The sequence below is a fragment of the Balaenoptera physalus genome (assembly GCF_965194825.1).
Source record: "Balaenoptera physalus genome assembly, chromosome: 7".
Taxonomy (NCBI): domain Eukaryota; kingdom Metazoa; phylum Chordata; class Mammalia; order Artiodactyla; family Balaenopteridae; genus Balaenoptera; species Balaenoptera physalus.
This window is the reverse complement of record NC_138886.1, coordinates 83,238,871-83,265,721: the sequence shown is the minus strand read 5'-3', so window position 1 is coordinate 83,265,721 and position 26,851 is coordinate 83,238,871. Positions and strand designations below refer to the sequence as shown.

At 39.1% G+C, this 26,851-nt stretch overlaps 1 long non-coding RNA gene across 3 annotated transcripts in view; it reads right to left on the bottom strand.

Moving 5' to 3' along the window:
* The window catches only part of LOC309664517, a 439,565-nt gene continuing 412,714 nt past the window's right edge, over positions 1 to 26,851 (bottom strand). For all 3 annotated transcript variants that reach the window (XR_014265872.1, XR_014265873.1, XR_014265874.1), the window contains 3 exons: positions 24,498 to 24,675; positions 24,087 to 24,197; positions 1 to 23,908 (listed from right to left, as the gene is read on the bottom strand). This is a non-coding gene — a long non-coding RNA (uncharacterized lncRNA). The remainder of the gene's footprint in view (positions 23,909 to 24,086; positions 24,198 to 24,497; positions 24,676 to 26,851) is intronic.

Genomic DNA, 26,851 nt, shown 5'->3' with positions numbered 1-26,851 from the left:
GCAACAGACTGGATAGAGGTCAAATGTAGGTTTCATTCAGGCCTGGCGTGCTCATCCTCAGGCAAGTCAGGTACAATTTCTGAGCCTGTTTCCCCATTTGTAAAAGAAGGATAGTAATACTTACTGGCAGTCGGTTGTGAAAGTTAGACATAATCTGAAAAGGCCACATAATGAATGTTTTAAGCTTTGCAGGCCATATGGTCTCTGTCCCAGCAAATCAACTGTGCCCACGTAGTGTGAAAACAGGCATCGACAATACATAATGTAGGTTGTGACTGTGTTCCAGTAAAACTTTATTTATAAAAATGGGACGTGGGCTGGATTTGACCTGTGGACCATAGTGTGCCAGCCTCTCATCTAGAATGTGCCTGGTACACAGCCTGGTTGGGGTGCCGCTCCTGGGCCTGTTTGCTCTCAAATCCACTCGCCATCCTTGTGTGCACCTCTTTGGACCACTCTGGGGAGTGACCTCTGCAAACTATAATTCTTATCCTCTTTGCCAGCTAGCTCCTAGATGGATTTGGCCAATGGGAGGAGTGGGTGGGAGTTTGGAGACGGGTTACTCTCTGTTTGGCCTATGAGTCCGGCAGCATCTGTCCCACTAGACAGCTCGTCCCTCCACAGCCCTGGCTTCCAGCTCCTCAGCATCTGGGCAGCAGTGCCATGTCCTTGATTTTTCTTCCACCCACCTTGGTGTGGTCATGGCTAATCTCTGGGCTGCCTCACCATCCCCTGCTGGCTTTCTAGCTCTCCTGATCTTCTTGTAATTAGTTCAGTGACCTCTCCTGAACTATCTGGCTTGAACTCATTTGTTTTCCTGACCGGACTCTGACTAAAAGAGTTAGTTCTCCATAAATAGCTGATGTTCTTAATTTATTCATCTTAATACTTGGATATTTTTAATTTCACGAGGCAACATTTCTGCAGAATAAATTTCTGTAAATAGATTCTTACATAGTTCCTATAAGGAGAGATACAGAATTTTTGTCATTCAATCAACAAGCAACTGTGTGGCAGGCATGGTTCCAGGCCCTGGAAATATAACAGTGAACCCAAGGGTGTACAGTCTAATAAACTTGTTGATGACTTTATCTGTCACTCAATCCAACTACTTCATATTGCACACAAGGAAAAAAAGACCCCCAAAATAATCACAGCTAATGTGTATTGGGAATGTAATTTGTGGAAGGCTTTCATCTAAGCACTTTGCCTGAATTAACTTATTTAACACTCATGACAGCCCAGTGACATAGGCAGTATTGTTATTCCCATTTTAGCGATGCACAGAGAGGTAAAATAATTTATCCAAAAGCATTTAGCTAGCAAGTGATGGAGCTGGGATTTGAACCCAGGCAGTCTGGCTGCACATCTCAAGCTCCTAATCCTATAGTAGACTACTTCCCTCCCAAGAGAGTGAAGGATGTGTTCAAGGCCATGGTTAGTGGCATAGTCAAGACTAGAACCAGGTACTTAATTTCTAAGTACATGTTCCAACCATTAATGAATTGGCAGCCACTGCTGTAATCATTAAGGCAACAGCCATCCCTCTAGAAGAAATAACAAAAAATCACTGTATGTCTCTTTATAGTCTTTAATATACTCTGTAAAAGAATACAGAAGTCCATAAGGAATCTGCTGCAGCAGCCATCAATAAGCACTTTACAAAACGTCCAAAATCTAACAAACATTGGAAAACTCATAAAAATCAGAATTTTGTATGTAAGAGATCATCTATTTAAGTGGTTTTGAAATTGTTTAAACCTTGTAAGCCTTTCTTTAAATCAAAGCTTCTAGGGGATTCTAGTATGTAAAACAATTAACCCGCAAAAGTGGACCTGCCCCAGTTGGGATGGGTGGAAGATGCTAGAAGTTTCCTCTCCTTGCCTCTATCTCCATTTTCCACAGCCCCTGAGTAGACTCCTAGGAGCCCAGTTCTAAACCAGTCAGTGCCAGTTCACCCCAGTCTCTCTAAACCCCTGAGTAGTGAGGGGACGTCCCCAAAATTATTTGGGGCAGTCACGACATAGTCAAGATCAGAGCCCAGGCTCTGAGTCCCTCACCAATGCTCTTTTCAACTTCACCACTCTATGCTCTTTTGTCTTGGTTTCTGGGAACCGTGAGTATCTTTGCAGCAGGCAAATGTGTCTGTGTCTTTTGAGCTCATCCACGTGGGCAGCAATAAAAGAAGCCGGAATGGCCAGCAGGGGGAGGATAAACGAGCAAAGCCTCAGAGCAGGCCTAATTTCTGAGGCTCTAACTATCCCCAGCTACACGGTCAAGGCTGTACTGAGCCAAATGCAGAAGAAAACGGCTCTTTGATCTACTTGGGGGGAGCACTCGAAACCGCTCAGGAAGAAGCGTTTCCCAAGATATCAAAAGCCTGAGCTGCTGGGACTGCTGTGAGTTGGAGATGCGCATCTGCAGCCCCAGGCTTGCTGTTCCGCAGTTGTTTTTATGGCATAACAGCCAGCGGGTCTGCTGCAGCGCTGGAGCCCGGAATCAGAGAGGACCCTCGGGTTTCCATGCTGCAGTGACTTTTACACATGATGTGTTTCTCTGAGTCTTTCCCTGATATAGCCAACAACCTCCAGCTGCCATTTAGACTTCATGGGGGTTCCCAGTTCTCAGCAGGGAGAAAGGAAAGCCCTGGAAACCCCCAGCTTCGAGACAGCTCTCTTAGCTTTGGAGACCAATGACCCAGAGACAAATCCTTGATGACTGAGCAGGGCGGGCTGGATAGAGGAATCAGGGTGGCAGACCGGGTCCCTACTGCCCCAGAGTTTTTGTTATCTGCCATACACGTTCCAGCCCAATGGCCAGAGCAAGGTCACTGAAGATCATTGTCATTGACCAAGGTGGTTTCACCTCCAAAATCACTGGCCAGGTTTCACATCTGCAGCTACATATCAACTCTTTGTTCAGCTTTCCCCTCCTTCTAAATAGACTATATTATCCAAATGTACTCTCAGCAGAACCAAACCTTTTCTCTGAATGGTTTATGTTCTTTACCATTAAGGTCTGGTTGAAAACTCAGAAGTTTTGCTTGATTTACCATCAAACCAAGTCTTATAAAGACATAAGGGACTGACAGTTTTCCATTTATGGATTAGATACTCATTCTCTCTGCCTTTTAACAGCTTTTCAATCTAACTTGTCATTCCAATGTTCTTCCCATTCCAAGATGACAACGCAAATTGGACACAGAGCGTGCACTTAGAGCTGCCCTTCCAGAAAGCCTGAGTACCTAATGGTTTGTGAGGTTATTGTGTTTTTTTTTTTAAGTAAATTCTTTAAAAAATTGCAGTAAATTGGTTAAGTTCATGTCTTAAAGAAGAAAAAAAGGTCAATGTCCTTAATTGCTCTCTCTTCTCTTAGGGTGTCTTCCCATGGGAATGGGCTTCTTCAGACTTGGCTGAGGTTCCAACATGGTCTGCCTTCCTCTAATATTCCAAGCTTTCCCTCTTCCTTTCTGTAGTCTCCAGCCTGACCTTGAAAACTTCATTCAGGAGCAATGACCAAGGCCCACAGTGCAGCAGGCTCTACCCTGCTCTGCTCTGGATGCATCAAGGTTCATCATTCAATTCCAGATTCTTCCCTTCTTAAAAAGGTGCAAAAATACTTGCAGTGGTCACCTCTAATTGGTAGGATTTGGGGAGATTTGAATTTTCTTCTCCTTTACCTATTTTTTCCTGTATCTCCCATGGAATAAAGGAATATCATCTTTACTTGCGTGATAATCCTCCCCCTGCATACATCTCTAAGTAATAAATTTTTTAGTTTCAATTGCTTTGAAATTTCATATAAAAAGAATCATACATTTTTTACATTTGTAAGAGTTTATCAAATAAAGGACAAAAATGTGACGATGAAGAAGGAAGCTGTCTAGAACTATACTATCCAATATAATAGCTGCCAACCACATGAAACTGTTGAGTACTTGAAATGTGACCAGTCCAAATTGCACACCAGATTTTTTTTTTTTTTTTTTTTTTTGAGTGTGTTGGGTCTTCGTTTCTGTGCGAGGGCTTTCTCTGGTTGCAGCAAGCGGGGGCCACTCTTTATCGCGGCGCGTGGGCCTCTCACTGTCACGGCCTCTCTTGTTGCGGAGCACAGGCTCCAGACGCGCAGACTCAGTAATTGTGGCTCACGGGCCTAGGTGCTCTGCGGCATGTGGGATCTTCCCAGACCAGGGCTCGAACCCGTGTCCCCTGCATTGGCAGGCAGATTCTCAACCACTGCGCCACCAGGGAAGCCCTACACACCAGATTTTGAAGACATACTTTAGTATGAGAAAAGGAATGTGAAACATCTCATTAATACTTTTATATTGATTACTTATTGAAATGTTAGTATTTTAAACATCTTGTTTTAAATAAAATATATTACAAGATTAAGTTTACTTGTTTCTTTTTATTTTTTAAATGTAGCTACCAGAAGACTTGAAATTACACATGTGGCTTGCATTATATTTCTCTTGGATGGCACCGGTCTACAAGCTCTCTGAATTCCTGACATTCAAAATTCTCACAAAACAACAGTTCTAAACAGTTTTTGGTGCCTATTGGACATCTATCCCAAGCCACTCATTTTGCTGTTGTTGTTTTCTTTTTGACTTCTTCTTAGTCTAACTCCTTACAGTATAAAGCTCTTCCTGCACCCCCTGCCTTTCTCTCCTGCAGCTCCTCCACCCACCAACCAAAATGAACATTGTGCCAATTTCTCCATGCCCCAACAAGTCGTCAGTCAGTGCTGTCATCCTCCAATTCCTTTGACCTCCCTTTCTTTCTCCCACCCACACCGGCCCTTCATTCCTACACTTGGGTCCTGCTCCCCACCCTCACCCCATCCTCTCATCCAAGACATTCCTTAGCTTTGGCTGACATGTGACTGATCATCATGGCCTAATTCCCAGCCACATCACCATTGCAAGAAGACCTTCCTAGCTCCTAAAACTAAAAGGCTTTACATCTCTTCTTATATATATAATTGACATAAAACATTATATTCGTTTCAGGTGTGTGATGCAACAATTCGATATTTATATATGTTGTGAAATGATCACTACTATAAGTCGAGTTAACATCCATCACCGCATTTTTTTCTTGTGATGAAAGCTTTGAAGATATACTCTCTTAGCAACTTGCAGATGTACAATACAGTATTATTAACGGTAGATACATCCCCAGGGCTCTTACAGCTGAAGTTTGTACTTTTAACCCACTTCACCCGTTTTACCCACCCCCACCTTTTTTAAACCTTTTTTTAAGGCTTTACATTTTAAAACAAAACACCTCCTCATTATTTCTGCTCTACAGCAAGCTCTTTGAAGAGACAGGGCATCCATCGTGGTGATCCTGATGCCGTGAGGTCATGATGTGATATACTGGAGAAGCACTGGATTTAGAACCCACAGACCTCTCTCTGGTTATGCTTGTGCCTCTTAGCAACCTGCTTCTCCTCCTGGCAGCACAGATTCCTACTCTGTGAAGGGAGACTTGTATGCAGTGGCTTCCAGGGTCCCCTCGATGATAACATTCTACAGCAGGAAGTTCATCTTGGGGTTCCTCTTATCTAAGTCTCACTTTCCTTCTCTGCAAAAGCAGAACAATAGTGGTACTTACCTTGTCAATAATGCTAAGCACAGTGCTGGATACTTATTATTTCAGACAAGCATGCTGGTTTGTGCAAAGACCAGCAACAGCCCGTTGGGGAGCGTATTATGCTCATTTTAGTGTATACTTACACTCGGTAGTTATTACTTCAGAAAAGTGTGCTGAATTTATTTTTACTTCCTTGGATTGGGCCTCCTCTCAATTTCCTCTCTTCCTGGCTGGTTCAGATCAGTTTCCAACAGCAACGTGGATAGTGGAATCATGCACGACTCTTTTCAGCTCTCCTCCATCTCCCATTACTTCTCTGTCCAATATCCGTCCAGGTGTTTTCTCATCAGACCCGACCTAAGTGAAAACAGAATCTTAAATCATCCTCTTGCTCACTTTGGAGACACTATCTCAACTTCTTCCTCCCTCAAGCTTGGAGTCCGATCATTGTTTGAGATCGTTTTTCACCTCATCAGAGACCCTATAACTGCACACGTGACTATTGAGCATTTTAAGTGAGGCTACTCCAAATTAAGATGTACTGCAAGTTTAAAATATCCCCAGATCTTGAAGAGTGAGTGCAAAAATAAAAAAGGAATTAAAAACTTTTTTATATTGATTACACATTGAACGGATAACATTTTAGATATATCAGGTTAGGTAAAAATATATTATGAAAATTAATTTCACCTGTTTATCTGACTTCTTTAATACAGCTACTGGAAAATTTCAAGTCACATGTACGATTTGCATTATATTTCTATTGGCTAGTTAGTGCTGCGTTTACAATGATCAGCTTCTACTGCTTACTGCTCTGGAGTAATAGCACAGAGCCATCCTTGTAAACTACTGGACTGCAGTCAGTAAATGGAACAAATGGACATTTTGGGCGTAAGAATAAAGTGGCTTATTTTCTTCTTCCATTGTCTTTTTTTTTTTTTAATTTGTTTGTTTGTTTGTTTGGCTGTGTTGGGTCTTCGTTTCTGTGCGAGGGCTTTCTCTAGTTGCAGCAAGCGGAGGCTACTCTTCATCGCGGTGCGTGGGCCTCTCACTATTGCAGCCTCTCTTGTTGCGGAGCACAGGCTCCAGACACGCAGGCTCAGTAGTTGTGGCTCACGGGCCCAGTTGCTCCGCGGCACGTGGGATCTTCCCAGACCAGGGCTCGACCCCATGTCCCCTGCATTGGCAGGCAGATTCTCAACCACTGAGCCACCAGGGAAGCCCCTTCCATTGTCTTTTAACTCTCTCAGCAAGGTTAGGCTGGTTTTCCCCTGCCCCTCCATGAAAATCTGACTTCTGGTCACTCTTAAGTATTAGAAAATCTCAGAGTCATTTGAGTCATGAAACACATTCAATTCGTATTTAGAATTCCAAACTCACATACTAGCATCCAGCTTCATTTAAAATTTGGAGGACTCACCCTTCCTTAGCTAGATCTGCTGTGGGGAAAAAAAAAAAAAAAAGCTGCAATCAGTGAAAGAGGCAGGGCTGTCACATTCCTCTTTCTCTCCCAGTCACTCTTCCCCAGCTTGCTAACCCAGGCTTCCGATTCCTCCAGCGGTGGAGAGCAGGCAGGCAGGGAGGTGTGGTCCTGCTGAGAGCAGGCTGTGGGCTTTCCAGGCCCTGCTGGTGATCCAAACTGGCTCTTCCTCTCGCAGAGATTCCATGAGGTCTTTTGAAACCTCCCTCGTTGCTGAGGACCACTCACTCGAAATTCCCTTGGTGTGGTGGATGTGTTCTCCAACATTTTGCTTACTGTTTTCACAGCCTGGAGGACTCCAGCAATGCTTTGAAACTCTCTCTGATGAGGCTTCTTTTCTCTTTTCTTTTAGTGTTTATCGAGTACAAGGTATGTACAAGTGGACCATGTGAAATGTCTCTTGGTGAGCAAACATGTGTGACCATCACCTGAATCAACAGTCTTCACTTTTCTAATGGCTCCTCTAGACGAGGTCAACCCTTTCTGTGGTGTGGCCGCATCAGGCCCTGGGGACACTCATGCACCCTTTGCCTCCACAAATTCCGGGAGGACGTGCCCATGGCCAGAGCAGCCCCTCCTTCACTCCCACCACCAGAGCAGAAAGCAAGCTTTATGTTTCTTCAGGTGTGAATCATCCCCTTGTCCACCCAGCTGCTGGGACTGACGTCAAGCTCACTGAGTGGACTCAAAGCCCCTCCACTTGCTTTAGGGTGAAGGAGAGCCATCTTTACCCCTTGTCTTGGGGGGTGGGACTGGGACTTGTAGCACTCCCAAAAAATTTTCCTCCTTCATCATCACTCCAGGTGGGGGAGGGGGCGTTTGAACCGGTTCTCAGCTCCCTGCTTTGAATGTGTTCATCTTGATCTGGTGCCTCACGTGGTCTAAAAATCATATTCATTTTTGCATAGATCAGAGAGCTGTGAAGACCTTGAGATAACATGTCTCTGGTCTTGACCCAGAGTGTGATACATGTCAAGATCAATCTTCTTGACTTTCCATGTCTTATGTGAATGAATATCACTGCTCCTAAAACTCAGATTATCTTTTTCTTCACCAAATATGCGTTTTTCCAAGCAGATTCAGTTAAAACTCTATTGCCCCTAAAAGAACAGATACATGGATATAGTTTATACAGTACTTTGAACTTTCAAGAAGTTTGGGTTTCTTTTTTACTGCTGAATCCCAATCATTGTAGTTTGATGTTTCTTTGCTTTTTACGCAAAATAAAAGGTCTCACAGTCATCTGCCTCTACCACTGACTTACATGTTTCTCTGAGGATGCCACCATCCTCAGCTTCTCAGGGCTGCTTCTCAGACAAGGCAATCCACAGATACAGCAGGTTAGCTGAGAAAACAATGAAAAGGCTGTTATGGGAGCAGACAGGATGTAGTGTTTGGCATCTGGTACAGGACAGAGAATGTGTTATGAGGCTGCTCAGCCGACTCAAGAATCCCACACATGTTTTCTGAAGTTCATCCCTGGATAATCCTACTGTAATAGGAAAAATGGTGGCCATCCTTGGTCTATTTCTACAGCTCAGTGCAAATGTCGACTATGGAAAAGTCTACACAGGAGACTCTGTCCTCAGTCATGGACCCTGGCCAGAGAGCATGAAATGTGTGTGGTTAGTTCAAAAGGGACCAGAACAAAAAGTACTAAAGGGTCATATGATCCATTCTCTTGGTTGGGAAAACAATTCAGTAACAGTCCCACTGACAGCGGGGCATCTCAGGAGGGAACCATCCCATGCTGTGGGGAGGTGTCGCTGGTCCTACGTGGAACTTTTCAACCACGTTCACACACCTGGCTACTGGGTTTCATCAGATGCACCATCAGGAATATGAAAGGCCAGAAATATAATAGAAACCAAAGAGTTCCTGTAGTTGAGAGAGAGATGATGTCTGAAAAGCAGGGCAGAGTTGCTTCTTGTCTGGGTCAGTGGCTTACTATGTCGAACAGAAAAGGAAAATGTCTGTTACTATTTGTAGGACATAAAACAGGAGTAATAAAGGCTGTGTTCAGCACCAAAGGACCCATTGTTATAAAACACTACAAAATACCCCTGTTGGTTCTTAGAGTTTATAGAAGCTCCCCAGTGGAAGCTGTAGTTTTGCCCTTTATGTTTTTTTGACTCCAGATGCAGCTCCTAAACTCCTGCATGTTCGTCAGAGGAACAAGGAGAGGTCATTTTGCAGCATCTTGCCCTTTGAACCCAGATGGATAGCCTGTGTTTACCTTTGCACGCAGAAAACATCTTTGGAAATTGCTTCTTCCCACTCTGACTCTACTTGCCTAATCCAGTTTGTGTTCCATGAAGAGAAACTGGCAATGAATTCTTTAACAACATAGGAGACCCTTCCAAAACACACACACACACACACACACACACACACACACGCACACACACACACTAGCCTTGCCCTAAAGCCCCCAGGGCAATATAGAACGTTTCCAAGCCCAACCAACATCTGAGTAAGAGTCGTTTTTTAATTAAAGACCCCAATTTCATATTTCACACAATGATGTAATGGCAGATCCTTGTGGAAACTGTGTGACACACAGCAACACATGTGAAATGGAGGTAAAAGGAAAGATTAAATGAAAATATGTATTTGAGCTGGTTATTAGGAACAGTAACATTTCCAGGAATGGGTCACTCGGGGAAGCAGTTGATTTGGCTGGGGATAAACAGTGCCTCCTAGGTGTGCCCTGAGAAGAAACGATCAGAACTTAATTTTAAATCTGAAGATTGTAATAAGAACTTGGTTATTTAAAGTCACTGCCAAAGAGAAGGGAGCAAGCATAAGCCAACCCCCAGAGGATGAATCGTGGAATGCTCATGCTGCCCTTGAGGTCAGAAGGAGGGGCAGAGATTAGTTCAATATGCTAAAGCTAATTTCTTCTGGTCTTTTCCAATGCTGTAGCAATAGGAACCCTCTGGTTACACAGTCCTCTGTCGCAACAATGAGTTTCTGAGATCGGCATTAATGTATGGGGCAGAAAGGAGAGAAAAGATTCATTCCATAGAGAGCTCTCTGCCAGCTAAGGGTTTTGGTGAAATGTTTGTAATCCGATGCTTTTGGTCTTAATCTTCTCATTTATAGACTGATTTTACATTGCTGGACACTCACTACGTTCCTCCCAGACCAATGTTATTTTTGCAGAAGGATAAATACACGGTAGACATGACATGACAATTATTTTTTTGCCCGGGCTGGAATCTAAAATTTGAAACAGCTGATATTCTCTTCCTTAAATAACTAAAACACAGATTTGGTAGTTTACCTTGGTGTTCTACCAAGAGTGTGCTCAAATGGGCATACTTGAACTGTGCAAAGGGGTAGGAATTGAATGGTTGGGTGGGCGGCGGGGAACAGCAGGATTGGGTGCAAGATGAGCCATTTCCTGAGGCTGTGCAGGGGAGGACAACTCAGGCCAGTGCTTGGAAATGAAGAATTTGCAGTTAACAGTCCCTCAGGTATAACCCTGAGATCAAGAGAGAGCTAATGAAAGAATGATTTTACTCTCTATGTCAGAATCAACCAAAATTAACTAGGCTCTTAATTTTACATATTAGCATAAAGTCTATAAATAGATTATGTCAGGTTTAAGCTTCCCAGAGATTAAAATTGACTGTATTAATCTTTCTTTAAGGCATCATTATATTTCTCTGGAACACAAAAGCAAATGCTATGAGTCACAGAAGTATGCAATTTCAAGGTCAGTTGATAGTGTGTCACTCAAGGCTTCCCAGATACCAAATAAAAATTCCATTGCTTTGCGTGTGTGTCTTACTGTCTTGCTCCCCTTGCCTGACTACAACTCAATGACCTTCAAATGCAATATCTATTGTTGCAGTAACTTTCATCTTTACCTGAGTGAAGCAGAATCAATGCACTTGACCAGCAATTCCAATTAAGCCACTATAGACAATCCTGCTGAATCTGCAAGCTTTGGATTTATATTGAATTAATGAAAGCTGAAAGGGGTTCCCATATTACAGCCACACTTAATGCATCCTTGTCAAAAAGAAATGTAATTACAATATTACACATACATAGTAGGTTGATCAACTTATGCAAGGTGACAACTATGAATTGATCATGTTAGAGTGTCAGTAAAAATCCCTGTAGCTATTACATAATGTGCCGCTTTTAGATTATTTAATTCCCTAGAGCCTGGATGGTTCAGATGATTAGTAAAGAGATACACATTTAGAGTCACTTATTTTCATGTCAATGGTTTAAATAGACTGGTAGGTAGTATCAAAGGCAACTGCTCCATATCAATTATCTTTTATTGTTTAAACAAAACTCAGGTCTTAGTCTAACAATTTATTTCTATATGGGTAAATACAAGAAAAAATATTTTTAAATATTTACAGTTAATCTTTGGAGTAAAAAAAAAAAAAAAATCCTGGAAAAAAAAAAAAAAAAAAAGCAAGGGAATGGATAAGATGGCAAAGAAACATTTACATCTACTGTCTGGGGGCTCTGATTTAGGCATTAGACATGCCTTAAAGCATTAGCTTTGCCAATCACCTTTAATATTAGTTTTTGGCTTGCTAGATTAATTAGAAGAGAAAAAGAATCTAAGCTCTAAAATGTTTAAAAAAGAGAGAGAGAAAGGTGCATCTAGTTACCTAAGTACTATGATCAGTTAACCTCTGTAGTAATGTTGACATGATGGTTGGCAAACTTGACTATCTTTTTTCATCAACAATAGTATCAATAGTATTATGTTAATTTCTTATTTGAGATATTACAGAAAAGAAGTCCCTATTTCCCTTTGACCCCTACTAACAAAAAAAACCAAAAAACAAAAAACAAGGAAAAATAAGAGACACCACCACCCTGAACCAAAATTTATGACAAAGGGCTACTGAATGTACTGGAAACTGTGCCCAAGGAAAGGAAAACTCCAAAAGAAAAAGTCTGAGCTCTGCAGACCTTGAGATAACATGTTCTCCAGACCAGATGGGCCACCAGAGGGGTCAACCCAGCTGCTTTGACTGGAGCAGCAAGGTCAGGGTGTGTGGGCTAGCCAGGTGAGCTTCCCACAGAGAGGCAGAGGACTTACTTTTGCAAGAAATAGTCTGTCAGTGAGACTGGAGCTTGAATAAACCTGGACAAAGCTTTGGTTACATGAAGATAAGTAAAATTTAAATTGTCAAAAAAGAACCTGTGTCCAAGGAGCCAGAGTGATTTCCCCCATCTGAAGGCAGAATCATACCAACCAGGCAGAGTGCTGTGACAAAGTAGTCAGAGGCAACGCAGTAATTGTTTCTGTTATCCCAGTTTATCTCTGCTTATCCCTACACTTTTGTTCTCCAAACAGCTAGTGCAGGTAAACTTCCACCATTCAATGATGGACACCAACATGGAATTTATACACATACTGCAAGAAACAAGGAAGAAAGAAAAACAAGTGAAGAATACACATCAGAAAATTATACACAAATCAGTTTGAGATTATGATCAAACATCTTCATGAAAATTAAAGAAAGCAAATGTGATATGACTTCAGAGGGAGAAAAAAAAACAGAAAGAAAAAAAATCAGGGCTCATAAGAGAAAAACATAGGAGAAAATGATTTGCTTTTTAAAGGACATGAAATGAAAGAAAATATAAACATAGCAAAAGTGAAAGTCCTATTAGAAATAGAAATTACTGGAAAAAAGTTAGAAACATATAGGAAATGCTTCAGAAAATTTGAGCATATTGAAAAGGAAAATAAATCATTTTTTTTTTAAAAATGACTTAAGGGTAAATGTTAATTATGTAAGTCAGTTAAAGGAGAGCAGCCACTGTATCTTGAAGAAGATAACCAAAAAGTAGCAGAAAAAAATTCAAACGTAAAATAGAAGACTCGTATAATTTAAATTAATTAATTAAACAGAATGAAGGATCATACTAAGTCCCAGGAAAATGATTTGATACAAATCAGTTCTGATAAACCTTTCTAGAAAAAAGTATATAACTTCAACCTTCTAAAAAAAGAACAAATAATATCATTAGGAATGGTGGGGACTACTGAATCAATTTAAATATAAAAGTAAGTCTAAATACACTTGAAAGTTATTGTTACATTTCACAATATTTAACATAATAAATTAACAAGAATTACAATGTAGAAATAACAATCTAATTAACAAAACAGGGAGAAAAGTTAGAAAAATGGTAAAAGGAAATATTCAAAGAAATAATGGTAGAAAATTTTCCAGGATTCAAGAAAAACATTCTCCTAAAATTGAAAGACCCTCTGAACCTCAAAGAGGATAAATAAACATAAAGTAGTCCTTACAGCAAAAGGGCAAGAATAGCCAAGACACTATTAAAGAAAAATTAAGCTGGGGTGTTGGCCTTGCTACATATAGTAATTTTTTAAAGTATGTTATTGACACTGAGATAGAAAAATAGCTAATGAAGCAGAAAAAAGAAACCATAAACAAATCAAGTATAGAAACTCGATATATGACAAACTGGTAAGCCATATCAATGGGAAAGTAGAGACTATTCAATAAATGGTTTGGGGACAACTTTTTATTCATATGAAAAAAGGTAAAAATGGAAGCCTACCTCACATAATTTCCAACTATCAATCCCAGATGAGTAAATGTGAAAAGCAAAATTTTCAAACTTTCAAAAGTTGGTAAAGGACTTTGGCTTCAGCTCTGATGTGTCAAGATCTTAAAAGCCATCATTCCTATCCTTACAACAAGAAAAAAGCTGAACAAAGTGAAAATCAACAACTTTTCTTGGAGCCATTAAAGAATTGAGATCACAGGTAAAACCACCACCTGAAATCAGGAGTGGCTGATGAACATAGAAAATCACAACTGAGATTAGTTTACCTGAAGCAGAAGCAGCTAGAGCCCTAAATTAATAGGAACACTGAAACAGTAACTTCAACAAATTGCTGGAGGCACAGTATAGAATAGCGTGAGAATGAGAAACTCCCAGGGGCTGCAGCCAGAGAGGGCACCACCCTTGCATGGGTTTTACCTCCAGAAACCCTACCAGGGTTTCACAGTGAACAGCCAAGAAAAACCCTCCTTTCTGGCAGGGGGAGGGGACAGTAAGCATTTTGAAATATGCTCAAAGCATTCTCCATTACAAAGGCTTATTCAAGAAATAAAAAGAGCCTAATCAGATGTGATAGAAGGGAAATTATTCAACTCTACCTCTTCTAGTCTTCCTGTCTCTCTTAAAAAGGAAAAAAAAAAAACCAATGTTTAGAAACACTTGTGAAGGTCCTAACACAGGGACACAGGTCCACTAAAACACTGAGATATAGTCATAAGACTGTAGAACACTGCCCTTCATCCCACACCTGACCACCACATCAACAGGGCTCCAGTGTAATAACAGTGGGTTACAGCTGAAAGAGCAGCAAGACACAAGCTCTATTTAAGAAGGAACTTTTAGGGAAACCCAAAGCCAACAGAGGAGATAAAAACAAAGACACCAAGGGAAATTGAAGCCTCCTAAAACCTACAGCTACAGCAAACATTAAATCCAGGACAACTTCTAGCCAGATTTACATAAAACCTCACACTAAAGGCCTATTTACCTCTGTTTCTATTACTCAGTTCATGATATCCAGCTTTCAACCAAAATTTACAAGGCACGCTAAAAGGCAAAAAAAACACAGACTAAAGAAGCAAATCAAACATCAGAATGAGATTTAGATATGGCAGAGATTTTGGAATTATCAAACTAGGAATTTTTTAAAACTATGTTTAATATGTTAAGGGCTCTAATGGAAAAAGTTGACAATATGCAAAAACAGGTAATGTGAGCAGAGAGATGAAAACTCTAAGAAATAATTTTAAAGAAATGTTACAAATCAAAGCACTGAAACAGAAATGAAGGAAGTCTTTGATGGGCTCATTTGTAGACAGGACACAGCCCAAAGACAGAATCAGTGAGTCTGAAGATATGTCAATAGAAAATTCCCAAACTGAAATGCAAAGAAAAAGGAGAGCAAAAAAAAGAACAGACTATCCAAGAACTGTAGGACAATTTCAAAAGGAGAAACATATGTGATAGTGAACTATTAGAAGGAGAAAAAAGAGGTGACAGAACAGAAAAAAATATTTGAAATAACAATGGCTGAAAATTTTCCAAACTTAGTGAGACACAAAACCATAGATAAGAGAAACTCAAAAAACACCAAACAGGATAAATACCAAAAAAAAAAAAACAACTACTGGGTATATTATATTTGAACTTCAGAAAATCAAAGACAAAGAGAAAATCTTGAAAGCAAACCAGAGAAAACACACACTGTACCTATAGAGGAACAAGAATAAAAATTATATCAGACTTCTCTTCAAAAACCATGCAAGCAAGAAAATAATGGAATAAAATATTTAGTGTTGAAAAAAAACCCACCAACATGAATTCTATATACAGTGAAAGTATCCTTCAAAAGTTAAGGAAAATGAAGCGTTTTTCAGTCAAATAAAAACAGGGACTCCATCACCAGCAAACCTGGTCTACAAGAAATGTTCCAAGTTCTTAAGGGAAAAGGAAAATTATATAGGTCAGAAACTCAGTTCTACATAAAGAAAGGAGAAGTGTCAAAAAAGAAATAAATGAAAGTAATAAAACGTTATATTTTTCATACTCTTAACTGATCTAATAGATGACAATTTGTTCAAAATAATAATAGCAATAGTATATTGGTTGATTATAGCTTATGGGTAAGTGAAATGAATGACAGAAATGTTATAAGGGATGAAAGAGGATAATTGGAAATACTCTGTTATAAGATATCTGTACCACCCATAAAGTGATATAGTACTCTTTGAAAGTAGACTAAGATTAGTTGAAAATGTATATTAAAATTCTTGAAAAACTAATAAAAAAAAATTTTAAGTATAATTCATATGCTAGAGAGGAGAGAAACTGGAATCATATAAAATGTTCAATTAAAATCAGAGAAGGCAGAAAAAGAGTAAAATATTTAGAAAGAAAGAACATATACAATAAATAAAAAGTTATAAAACTTGAAGATATCAATAATCACTTTAATAATATCAATGGTCTAGTGCCCTTCAGGTCTTGGAAGGTTTTTTTTTTTCGTTTTTTTTTTCAAATAAGGGACTCTGAACTTAAAGCTTTATTACCTTCATGGTAAATATACCTCTGTATTCTGTTTAAAAGCAAAACAAAAAGAAACTAATGCATAGAAAAAGACTGAAAGGAAATACCCTGAAAATATTGACAATGTGTTTAGGTGTCGTAGCTACATGTAGATTTTATTTTTTTCTGTCTATTTTTCTGCACTATCAAAATTTTCTTTAAATAACCATCTTTTGCTTTAGCATTATATTAGTTTAAGTGATATTTCTTCTGGCTTTAACTGTTCTACAGGCTGTAATCTTTTGATTTACTTTCTATCCAGCCCTTTGATAAGATGTTTCTAGGCTTGTGAATTGTTTATTCACAAGTTATAACTGCTCAACCAAATCTTCTTTAAAACACTATGTAGATGCATATGTAAGTTGCAATGCTAACAACTTCATTGATAACAAATAACAAAGGAAAGAGTTAGCTGGCAGATAGCCATAATTCTTACAGATTATGAAACAAACATGTAGGCAAAACTTTCTCCTCTGGTATATAAGCAAAACGTTTTATAAGAGGCAAAAGTGCTCTCAATTTTTATTTAGTGAAACATAGTCATATTCATGTTAAACTACATTTGCCAAAGTGTTCATGGATAAACCCAAAAATAATTTTATTCAGTCTTAGTATGAATTTCCTTGTGTGTTTTCCATTTAAGGAAGGCCTGTTGCTCAAACAGTGTAAAAATTCTGCACATTCCCATCATGAGTACAACAAAAAACCTAGAAGGGTCTGTATATGGTCACAATTTGTTGATGAATTTAGGGCAAATTTTCCAAACTGGAATTCCACAGAATATCCTTTCAAATGGTATTTAAATATATGGGATGAAAAATGACTCTTCTACAAATATTTGGTAACATTGGGTTAAGCAAATGCTGTGTGTGTGTGTGTGTGTGTGTGTCACTTTGTTAGTTGTTGCTTTTAACTACCATCCTACTGACTTTAATGGGTAATAAGTATTATAAATCGTCAAGAGAAAATAGAGTATGCTGCATTTTCCAAAACTGTTTTGATCATGGAGCACATTTTTCTTTCTTGAGCTATTAAAGTCACTAGATGAACATTTTGAGACCCATCATTTGGGAAAATGTTGACTTGGGTTCTGATGTTTGTTCCAATATGTGTGTCCTATGAAGTGTGATATATGGAATCAATGAAAATGGGAGTCATCTGTCAACATTGAAAACTAAACAAAAACATTGCTACTGGGGAAGTGGTTTACCTTTGCTTGAAGGCAAATTCCATATTTATATTTTTAGCATAATTCTATCTGGAACATTGCAACATAGGGGAAAAAATCACCCAGCCCCAGTATAGTCACTATGGAAACCTGTTTTTTTAAAAAGTGGGAGGAGGGAGAAGGAGAGAGACTGTGCAAAAGAATTATTAAAATATTCAAGATAAAATTGTAAAACATGAGTTCACAAATGTATTCAGTTAAATGCATGTCTACCAGTTACCCACCTCTTTCTAGTAAAAGTGAAACATTCTAAAGGAAAGCAGGGGTGGGAAAAAGGATTTCACATTTACCTTTCTCCAAGTTTTTGCTAGAAATGTAAAATTCAATGAAGTTAAATGATGTATTCCAAGTCTGCCACTTTAAGTAACACAAAATACTGTTGACAACAAAGCATTACACCAAATTACAAGACTGACTGTGACACCAAATACATGAACCATAAGAATGGCACATACGTGGTTGACAGAGCAGTTCTGGAAAGGCAGATGAATACCAGGTGAAGGTAAGATAACCAAAATTCCCATGGAAAAAGGGTGCTGCACATAGGAAAGACAGAAAACACGCAAATACCCACAATAATATCTTTGAAAACCACTTACAACTTTCTAAATTCAAGTTAGATATCCTCTTCAAGATAATATCCCTAGAGTAGGAACCGCTCATGGTTTTAGGCTGCAGATAAAAGAAATTGCAGTCAGGCTTTGTCATCTGCCCCTCAGATCTGCCCTCTGCTGCAGCTGTTGGCTGTCTGGGACAAGGCAATGCTCAGCACAGGACTTCCAAGTTTGTGGCCGTTGCCTGCTGGAAACTTTTTTGGACTGATTATTCTTTGAACTTTGAAAATCCAGTTTCAAAATTGTCACTAATAATTGGAATACAAATATCAATGTCCTATTTTATGTGCTATGCATACGATGTGACCCAGTGGTGTGCTGGAGACAATTTTATATGTCTTTCTTCCCAACTTCATGTTCAGTGGTATCAATACAGTGATAGCTTGAAACCTGCTGTAGTGGAAGTATCGACACTATAGACATTCGCAAATACTACATATCACAGCTTTTTCTTTTCAGAAAGTCAATTGTTTGACACTTGCCAGTACACCTCTGTTAATGCCTATTAGTGTTCTGCAATTCTCTTGATTACTGATTTTTACTATTAACCTTCATTAAAAGATGAGGCTTTTCTGATGCTTTTACCTAGATTCACATTTAGGGTACAAAAAGAGGGGGAAAAGTTATGATAAAAGATCTGGGCTCCCCCCAACCGGTTTGCAAGGCAGAAATAGAGACACTGATGTAGAGAATAAACATATGGACACCAAGGAGGGAAAGCGTGGGGAGGGGTATGAACTGGGAGGTTGGGATTGCCATATATACACTAATATGTATAAAACAGATAACTAATAAGAATCTGCTGTATAAAAAAAATAAATAAAATTCAAAAAAAAAAAAAAAAAAAGATCTGGGCTCCCTCCAGAGTCTTGCCTAAAACACAGAGTATAATCTACTGCAAGAAATATCAAACTAATCTGACCAGAGCCCAAATGCCAGGGGAATTCTGACTATCAGTACTCAGACAGGAACAGGAAAAACTCTGCATTAATGTATAGCAACCAGGCTTTTTGGTAAGAATTCTGAAAGTACCATCCGTAAGTTCTATCTACGTGCTAATTGTCATTTATAAGCACCAGCTATTAGTAACCCTTAGTAATTCACTTAGCAAGTTTACTGTAAACAGAGCCATTGTATGGGGAGTTTTGGGTTCTACACTGCACAAAGGAATCTTTGCAGGGTTGAGCAGGGTCTGAAGCGCAGTCTGCCCTCCACCCTCAGGCTGCGGGGCTGCAGCCACCTGGGCACCTTGTAATTTTTACAAAGGTGTAGTATGTGCTAAGGACTACACTGGTAGTAAATAACCCTTGGTCATACATAGGTAGAAATAAAGAACTGGAGAATTGGGAGTCTTTCACAGACAAGAAAAACAAACAACGAGATTTGCACTTTTCAATCAGAAGGCTCCTCCTAAAACCAGGGCCTATTTAGGATACTTTAAAAATTATGCTAGAGAATTCCAGCCAGGACAACTCTGCAACTTCAAGTTCTGACCCACCCCTGCTGCTCCAAATATATAACAGTGATAGATTTGTTTGTTAAGTAAGACAAAGAAGTCACAGCCAGACTCCAACACAAGACAAACATGTCTGTGGACAAGAAAGAGAAGACAAGTACAAACTGATGAGCAGAGATGGAGCCTTGGCAAAACAGTAGGCAAGATGGGGAGAGAGAAGTCAAAAGATTAATGGAGAGAGAGGTGAACCGAGTGTCGGACATCTAGATGGATGTGGGGATGGAGATGGTGCAAAAGGTAAAACCAAAACTCTAGAGAAAATAACAAGATGGGCCAACAGTCACTGAGTTGGTCCAGCACATGGAGGTTCTGTGATCTCTGGCAGAGGATAGAAACATGACAAGACTTGCCATAATGTTAGAAAGCTATATTGCTAAATATGTATGTTAAAATGTTAAGGGTGACCACTGAAAGGAGGGAAGTACAATCTTCAGCTTCCAAACCAGCAGATGAATGAAAAGGGAATACAGGAAAGTTTATCAGTCTGTCAGACATAGGGAAGGAACAAAGTAAAAGAATGTGAAAGGACATGAAATAAGGCAGCAAAAAGTAACTCCAGTTCAGCAGGGCTCACAATGCAACTCACTATTAAAAGACAGCATTTGTCTGAATGCATTAAAAACAAAACTTCTGTGCTGGTTACGAAAAGCATACCTGAAACAAAATTACACAGAAAGGCATAAAATTAGGTGATAGACAGAAAAAAATATATATCGTATAATATAAATGTAATACCTAAACGTATATTTTATAATATAGGTATATGTTTTTTCTTTCTATCACCTCTTTTTATATCTATCTATAATGATAGGTAAGTGATAGATAGATAGATAGATAATCAGGCAAATATCTAGCCAAAACAAAGCTGGTATATCAGTATTTGGATTAGATAAATAGAAGCTAAAGGAAAAATCATTAAGAGAGATCATTTGGAACCCCATATAATAGTGACTAGAACAATCTATCAGGAAAATACAAAAGTCATAAGTTTTTATACAACTAACAGCAGAGCCAAAATATATATATATGAAGCAAAACTAAGAGAATGGCAAAAAGAATTTGGCAAATATATCATCATTGTGGGTGATTTGAACATCTTCTAACAGAAACTAATAGACCAAGCGGACCAAAGTTTAGTAAAGATATAGAAGATTTAAACAGACAAGTTAACAAGCTTGATCTAATGGATATATGTAACCCAGAACCAGCAGAGAATATACAATCTCTTCAAGTAAACATGGAATATTTATAGAAACAGACCATGTGCTAGGTCACAGAGGAGGCCTCAACTAATCCAAAGAATAAGTATCACGTAGGCCATGTTCTCCAACAGTAAAGCAATTAAATTAGAGAGAAATAAAAAGATCCTTTTCAAAACGAGAAGAAACACTGCTAGAATAGGAAGAACAAATGGACCAAGAACCCAGAGAGATATGCATTTAAATCCCAGGTTCAACACGTGCCTGCTGACTGTCCTTGAAATAAGGCACAACCTCTCTGGGCCTTGGTTTCTGCACATGTCATATGGGTACAATAATACCTCTCTCACAAAATTCTTGTGCAGATTAAATGAGGAAGTATCTTAAAATCACCTAGCACAGTACCTGGCAGAAACTCAAATACTAGTTTTAGTCCTTTCACATAGTATGTGTTCAATAAAAAGGGATTGAATTAATAGCTGCATAAATGAATACCAAGTAGAGATAAACACACATTCTTTTGCAAGTGGAATTTAGAATAAAATTTAATTAATCAACAAGGTCCTCTTTTAAACAGAGACAAGAAAAAATATGGCACATTCTATGTTTTTAATTATCCTCTGATTTGAAAAAGAAAGAAAAGATTTTGTCAGGACCTCTGGAAAATCTGATGCTGCATCCTGTTTGTCCCTCTCATGTTCATTTTTCTAATTGGTTCAGATCATGTGGTCACTTTATCCAAATAAAAAAAGGCTTTGCTTGTGAAAGAAGAGAAGCTTGGAGGACAACGTCTGATAGCTTACAGCCCACAGTTCAGAGAAAAGCAAGCCGCGGGCACCAGTTTTCAGAGGGAACCCAACTAAATTCAAAGAGCCTAAGTCAGCTAGATATAAGAGAGAGTTGCCTGACAAAAAGGACTACCACTCCATCACATCAGGCAGGGATTTGTGTGATCTCCTTCCACGTTTGATGTTTCCAGATGTCCTGAACTTGGTACAGGCTGTGAGGCAAGCTGAGATCCACCCACCTTGTGGCCACGACAGTTAACGAGGTGGGTGCAGTGATGTGACACAGAGATACTCCCATCACTCTAATCCTCACATTGGCTGTCTCTCCTAGAAGGCTTTTCAACTTGTGTTGGGCCAGTTATTTGTTTGGTTGCTGCTTTTCTATGCGACTCAGAAAGAGAAAGCTTTTCTGCTCCCTTCATTTTTTCACTGGTGCCAAGAACTTGTCGATTTAGTTGTTAGATGGAGCATGATATTCCCAAGGCTTTGATCAAAGAAGAAAACTTTTCCAGATCTTAGATAAAGGTGGCATTGATGACAAAGCTAATAAGGCCACGATGGACAGTCCAAGAATTAAGCACTGCTACCAGGAAGACAGCTTGTGGTTCTTATGGAGCTTGACTTCAGTTTTACCCGAAAAGCATAATGTCTTGGTTTTTCTCTCCCCACTAAAAATACTAAACATTTCCAAAACAAATATGGATTAATTAGTGAACAAATAATTTGACGAGCTAGGTCAGTTCTTTATGTCATATACCAAAATAAGTTCCAGGTAGATTCAAAAATTTAAGGTAAAATTAATATAGGTGAATGCTTTTATAATCCTAATGTGGAAAAGATGTTGAGATCAACTGTAGAAACTAAAGAGAAAAATTGACATATTCTAAATGTTTGTATGGTTAGAAACATCATAAATAAATTCAAAAGCAACACACAGGAAAAGCAGCTTTAACATCTGTGACAAAGTTCATGTTCTTAATATATAAAAAACAGTTACAGCCAAAAAGAAAAGAAAAAGGGAAAATGGGCATGATCAGTCACTTCCCAAAGGAGAAAATACAAGTGACTAGTAAACAGACCTAAGAAAAGTGCAACTTTAGTAGTAAACAAGGAAATGCACATTAAAACAATGAAATACCATTTTATTGTTTTTACTTATTTTTTATTTTTTAGTTATTGCATTGGTAAAAATTCGAGTGACTACCCAATATTATTGAACCCATTGTTGGCAAGTATGTGGGGAAATAAACACTCTCTTACCAAAGCCAAGAATTAAAAAAATTCTTTTAAGAAGTACAGTTTTCGAGGGGTTGGGGGAGGGAGGGAAATGGAAATAGACATAATACATTAAAATCCTTAAAAATGGACACACTCTTTGATCAAAGAATTTTATTTCTAGGAATTTATTCTCAGGAAGTAATCAAAAAGAAGAAATTGATGTGCCTTTAATCATCCAGGCTTGTTTACTGTAGCAATAAATCAAATAATCAGTGTCATTCAATAGAGGAATGTTTAATTATGAAACATACACACAGTGAAGCAGTTTGTAATGATTAAAAATGAAGATGTGGAACTAGATCTATTGACATGCCAAAACGTCCACATTACATGAAGTGAAAAATGCAGGTAAACAAGATTGTATAGCCTGGTCTATTTTCCCCCAACCTTTCATCTAGATATGTATATACATATATAAAGACCCAGGGAAAACTCCAAGAGGATAGAGAGTGAAGTTTTCATAGATGTTTCCTCTCATTGGTAGTATTTCAGGGAATTTTCACTTTCTTCTTTGGTTTTCTGTTATCTTTTTTTTTTTTACAATAAACTTTTTTTTTTTTTTACTTTAGGGATCAGAAAACTCATAAGGTAATTCATACTGAGGAGAATAAAAAGAAGAAAGCCATAGTTTAATGAGGCAAAGAAATTCTAGTTTTGGAAACTTCCAGTTTTGCTACGGAATTTAAACAAATCATGAATTTTGTTTAACATCTCTTTGGGGGTCTCACTGTAGCTCAAGAACTTTTTTCTCTTTTTCTTTTTCACTGAGCAGCAACTCTGTGCAAACATCCAATAGACATCCTTTCATTCAGCCCCACTAACAACCATTAAAGCCGCTGTCAGCACTCTTGGTTCAACTCTAAGGAAGCACTCTGGGACCTGTACCCCGGCAGGTGGTGGAGGAAGTCCAGAGAAGCAGCATGATTTGGCTACCTTCTCTGGGAGAGATACATGGTAGGAGGTTTATCAGACTTCTGTGTTCAAATCCAGCTCTGTCACCATGGCTGCATCACCTCAGGCAAGTTATTTTGCCTCAGGTGGTTCCATTTCCTGACCTGTAAAATAAAGATGATGATTTGGGAGATTGGGATTGACACATATACACTAACATGTATAAAACAGATAACTAATAAGAACCTGCTGTATAAAAAAATAAACAAAATAAAATTCAAAAAAAATAGAAAAAAAAATTTTTTTAAATAAGAAAATAAAGATGATGAAAATGGTCCCTACCTTAAGAGCTTGTTGTCAAGGATGAGTATATATGTAAGGCACTTAAAATAGTGCCTGGCTCTTGGAACTGTTCTGCGTTTGTTATTATTCAGCACATGGCTCGCAGGCTCCCTGCTTCCAAAAGCAAGGATTGCATGAGGGCTTAGCAATGACCGTCTCCACCTACTAGTATAGAATTATTGAAAAGACCTACTTTAAGGGAAATTGCATGAGGGTGTGACTCGTGGGTCCCCACCTCTCCTCCTCTCAGCTAGTTGTGGGTTGTTGAGTCACATGCAGGGGACAAGGCTGATGCTCTGGTAGAGTCAGAACTCAGACCCACCTCCACCCAACTCCCCTACACCCACCGTTCGCTTTGTACTCTGGCTAATATCTAAAGGGGTGAACGTGTATTTATACTACTAGGCTTACCAGGTCAATGGAGATGAAAATGTACGTGCCCAGTGGCCTGTAGCGTGCATCTGGTCCTGTGTGCGTTTTTGTTCCTTGTGGCACCTTAATTTTTTATCTTGCAGAAGGCATCCTTGTGGAATTGCCAAACAAAAATATTTGCCTTCCGAAACGATGATAAAAGTGATAATGAGTGAATCTGCAAAAAGGGCCAAATTTTCTTTTCAAAATAAAAGCAACCCAGTATGTGCTGTCTGAAATTGCGAGAAACTTTAGGAACATGAAGCATGTAACTTCCCTTTAGAAACGCTATCCCGAAATATTTTGCATATTCTGGCTTAGGCTTCAAAAGAGATTTTGATTCATGTTTCACGTTTTTAAAAAATTAGTACAACTTACTGATTGCCTGGGGTGGGGGGGGGGGGAGTGGGATTCTAGTTTGCCTCAATTACACTGACACCCAACAGTGTTTATGGACCTTGTTCTATCATCTAGTGACGGTAGCTTCTGAAACAACAACCAGGACATGCGGTTTGACAATCAGCGGTCTGTTTATGTGGGCAGAATAGTTAGCAAACCAGAAAATTCAGGACATATGCATGACATTAACTACATGTAATGAATGATACGTGTGAATAATGTATGCATATATTGGATGGCTAGTGTCTTTCAACTGGTTAGTGTACATGAACAGTTTTTGAGAGGGTTAATTAATTCATGTCTTTCCAACTGCTTATTTAATTCATGTCAACTGTCTTCATTAGACCAGTTAACCTGACAAAATGATAGATTATCCTTACATTTGCTCTTCTCTAAGACAAATATAAAATTATTTTTTTAAACCTTTTAAACCTGCTAAGAGACTTATGAGAACTATTATTAGAGGAAAATTGTATTAATTTGCTGTTGTTGACGGGAAAAATCACAATGACCCACAGACGTAGTTTGAAATCATACACACATTCTAACGCAAAATAAACATCATAGCTCATTTCTGTAAACAGGGACGTATATTTGCAAAAGAGCAGGAAAACCCTGTCTAGATGTGAACTAGGATATAATACCTAAAAGTGTCTACATCATAGGGCTGTGGGTTCAATGAGTTTATGTTTGTGGTACGCTTAAAGCAGTGCCTGACACATGGTAAATGCTGTATAAATGCCGTTTACGGTGCTGGCTTTTAAGATGGAATTAACTTTTCAAAAGTCTTTTGAAAAATCCCATCAGAGGTTTCAGCTAAAGTTTATTTTTTGATATGAGGTATTTTTTACTTTTCAGATGTAAACTTTGTGGATTAATCATCATGAATTAAAACTCACAACCCATTTGTACTTATTTATGGTTGGTTTGGTTTTTTCCTGCAACCGTGTGGGTGACGGCCTGGAAACAAATCTTTGCCTAAACACGATCTGCTGTTCCCTCTTATTCCGGCCAATATGACCAGTCAGAACATGACAAATATGCATATACAGCTACACTGTGTTCCTAAATATGGACTCAGAGCAAACATGACAAACTATCTGAAACCTTGAATACGTAAAACATGTTAAATAAGTTTGGTTAATTACAATGTAAACAGGCTCTCCATTGTACTGAATGAGTCATTGATTCTCCCAGAGGATCTGAATAAAGTTCAATGGAAATGAAGGGAAAACAAGGTATGTCTTTAGCTATTCAGGAAGCTGAGGTGGATGGGGCAACAGGGCAGGTAGAGTCAGCATATTTCGTGCTGGGAGAGAACTGTCTGAGCCTGCCTGATAAACACGCCTTCCAGAAAAGTCTATTCCATGAAGGCCTACAGAGTTTTATGGGAAAGGAATCCCATAAGACAACCTTGAGCTGGCAGAAAAGCCTAGCATTGTGTTACAAAGATGTGTCTCCAAACTTTAATCTGTGTCTGAATTTTATATGGGTGTGTGAGTGTGTGGGTGTGGAGCGAAAGTCAAAAAAAGTAAACTCCACAAATGCCATTCCACCAAGTGTGCCAAGACATTGGGACATGAGGCACACCACTTTGATACTCCCCGAACAAATTTAAACTAAGGAAGTCAGATCTTCTTTCCGTCCTCTCCACAGAATACCATTCAACTGAGTGTCTGTACCAGGAGGAGGGCTAGCTTCTGGGAGGAGCAGGGGAGGAACCAGGTGGCAACCTGGGATGTGCAGGGGCAGCACAGTTAGGAGGCCCAGACAAAGGGATCCAGAAGAAGTGGCTATAGCCAGCAAAGGGGCTCAGAAGACTGTGACCTGTGAAGACACAGGGGACATGGCCAGAAGCACTGTCAGGGCATGAAGATCCCGTGTCACCCAGAATAGCAATAGCCAGTTGAGGGGTTCCGATGGCGGATCTGAGCAGGCAGAAGAAAGAAGCAGCC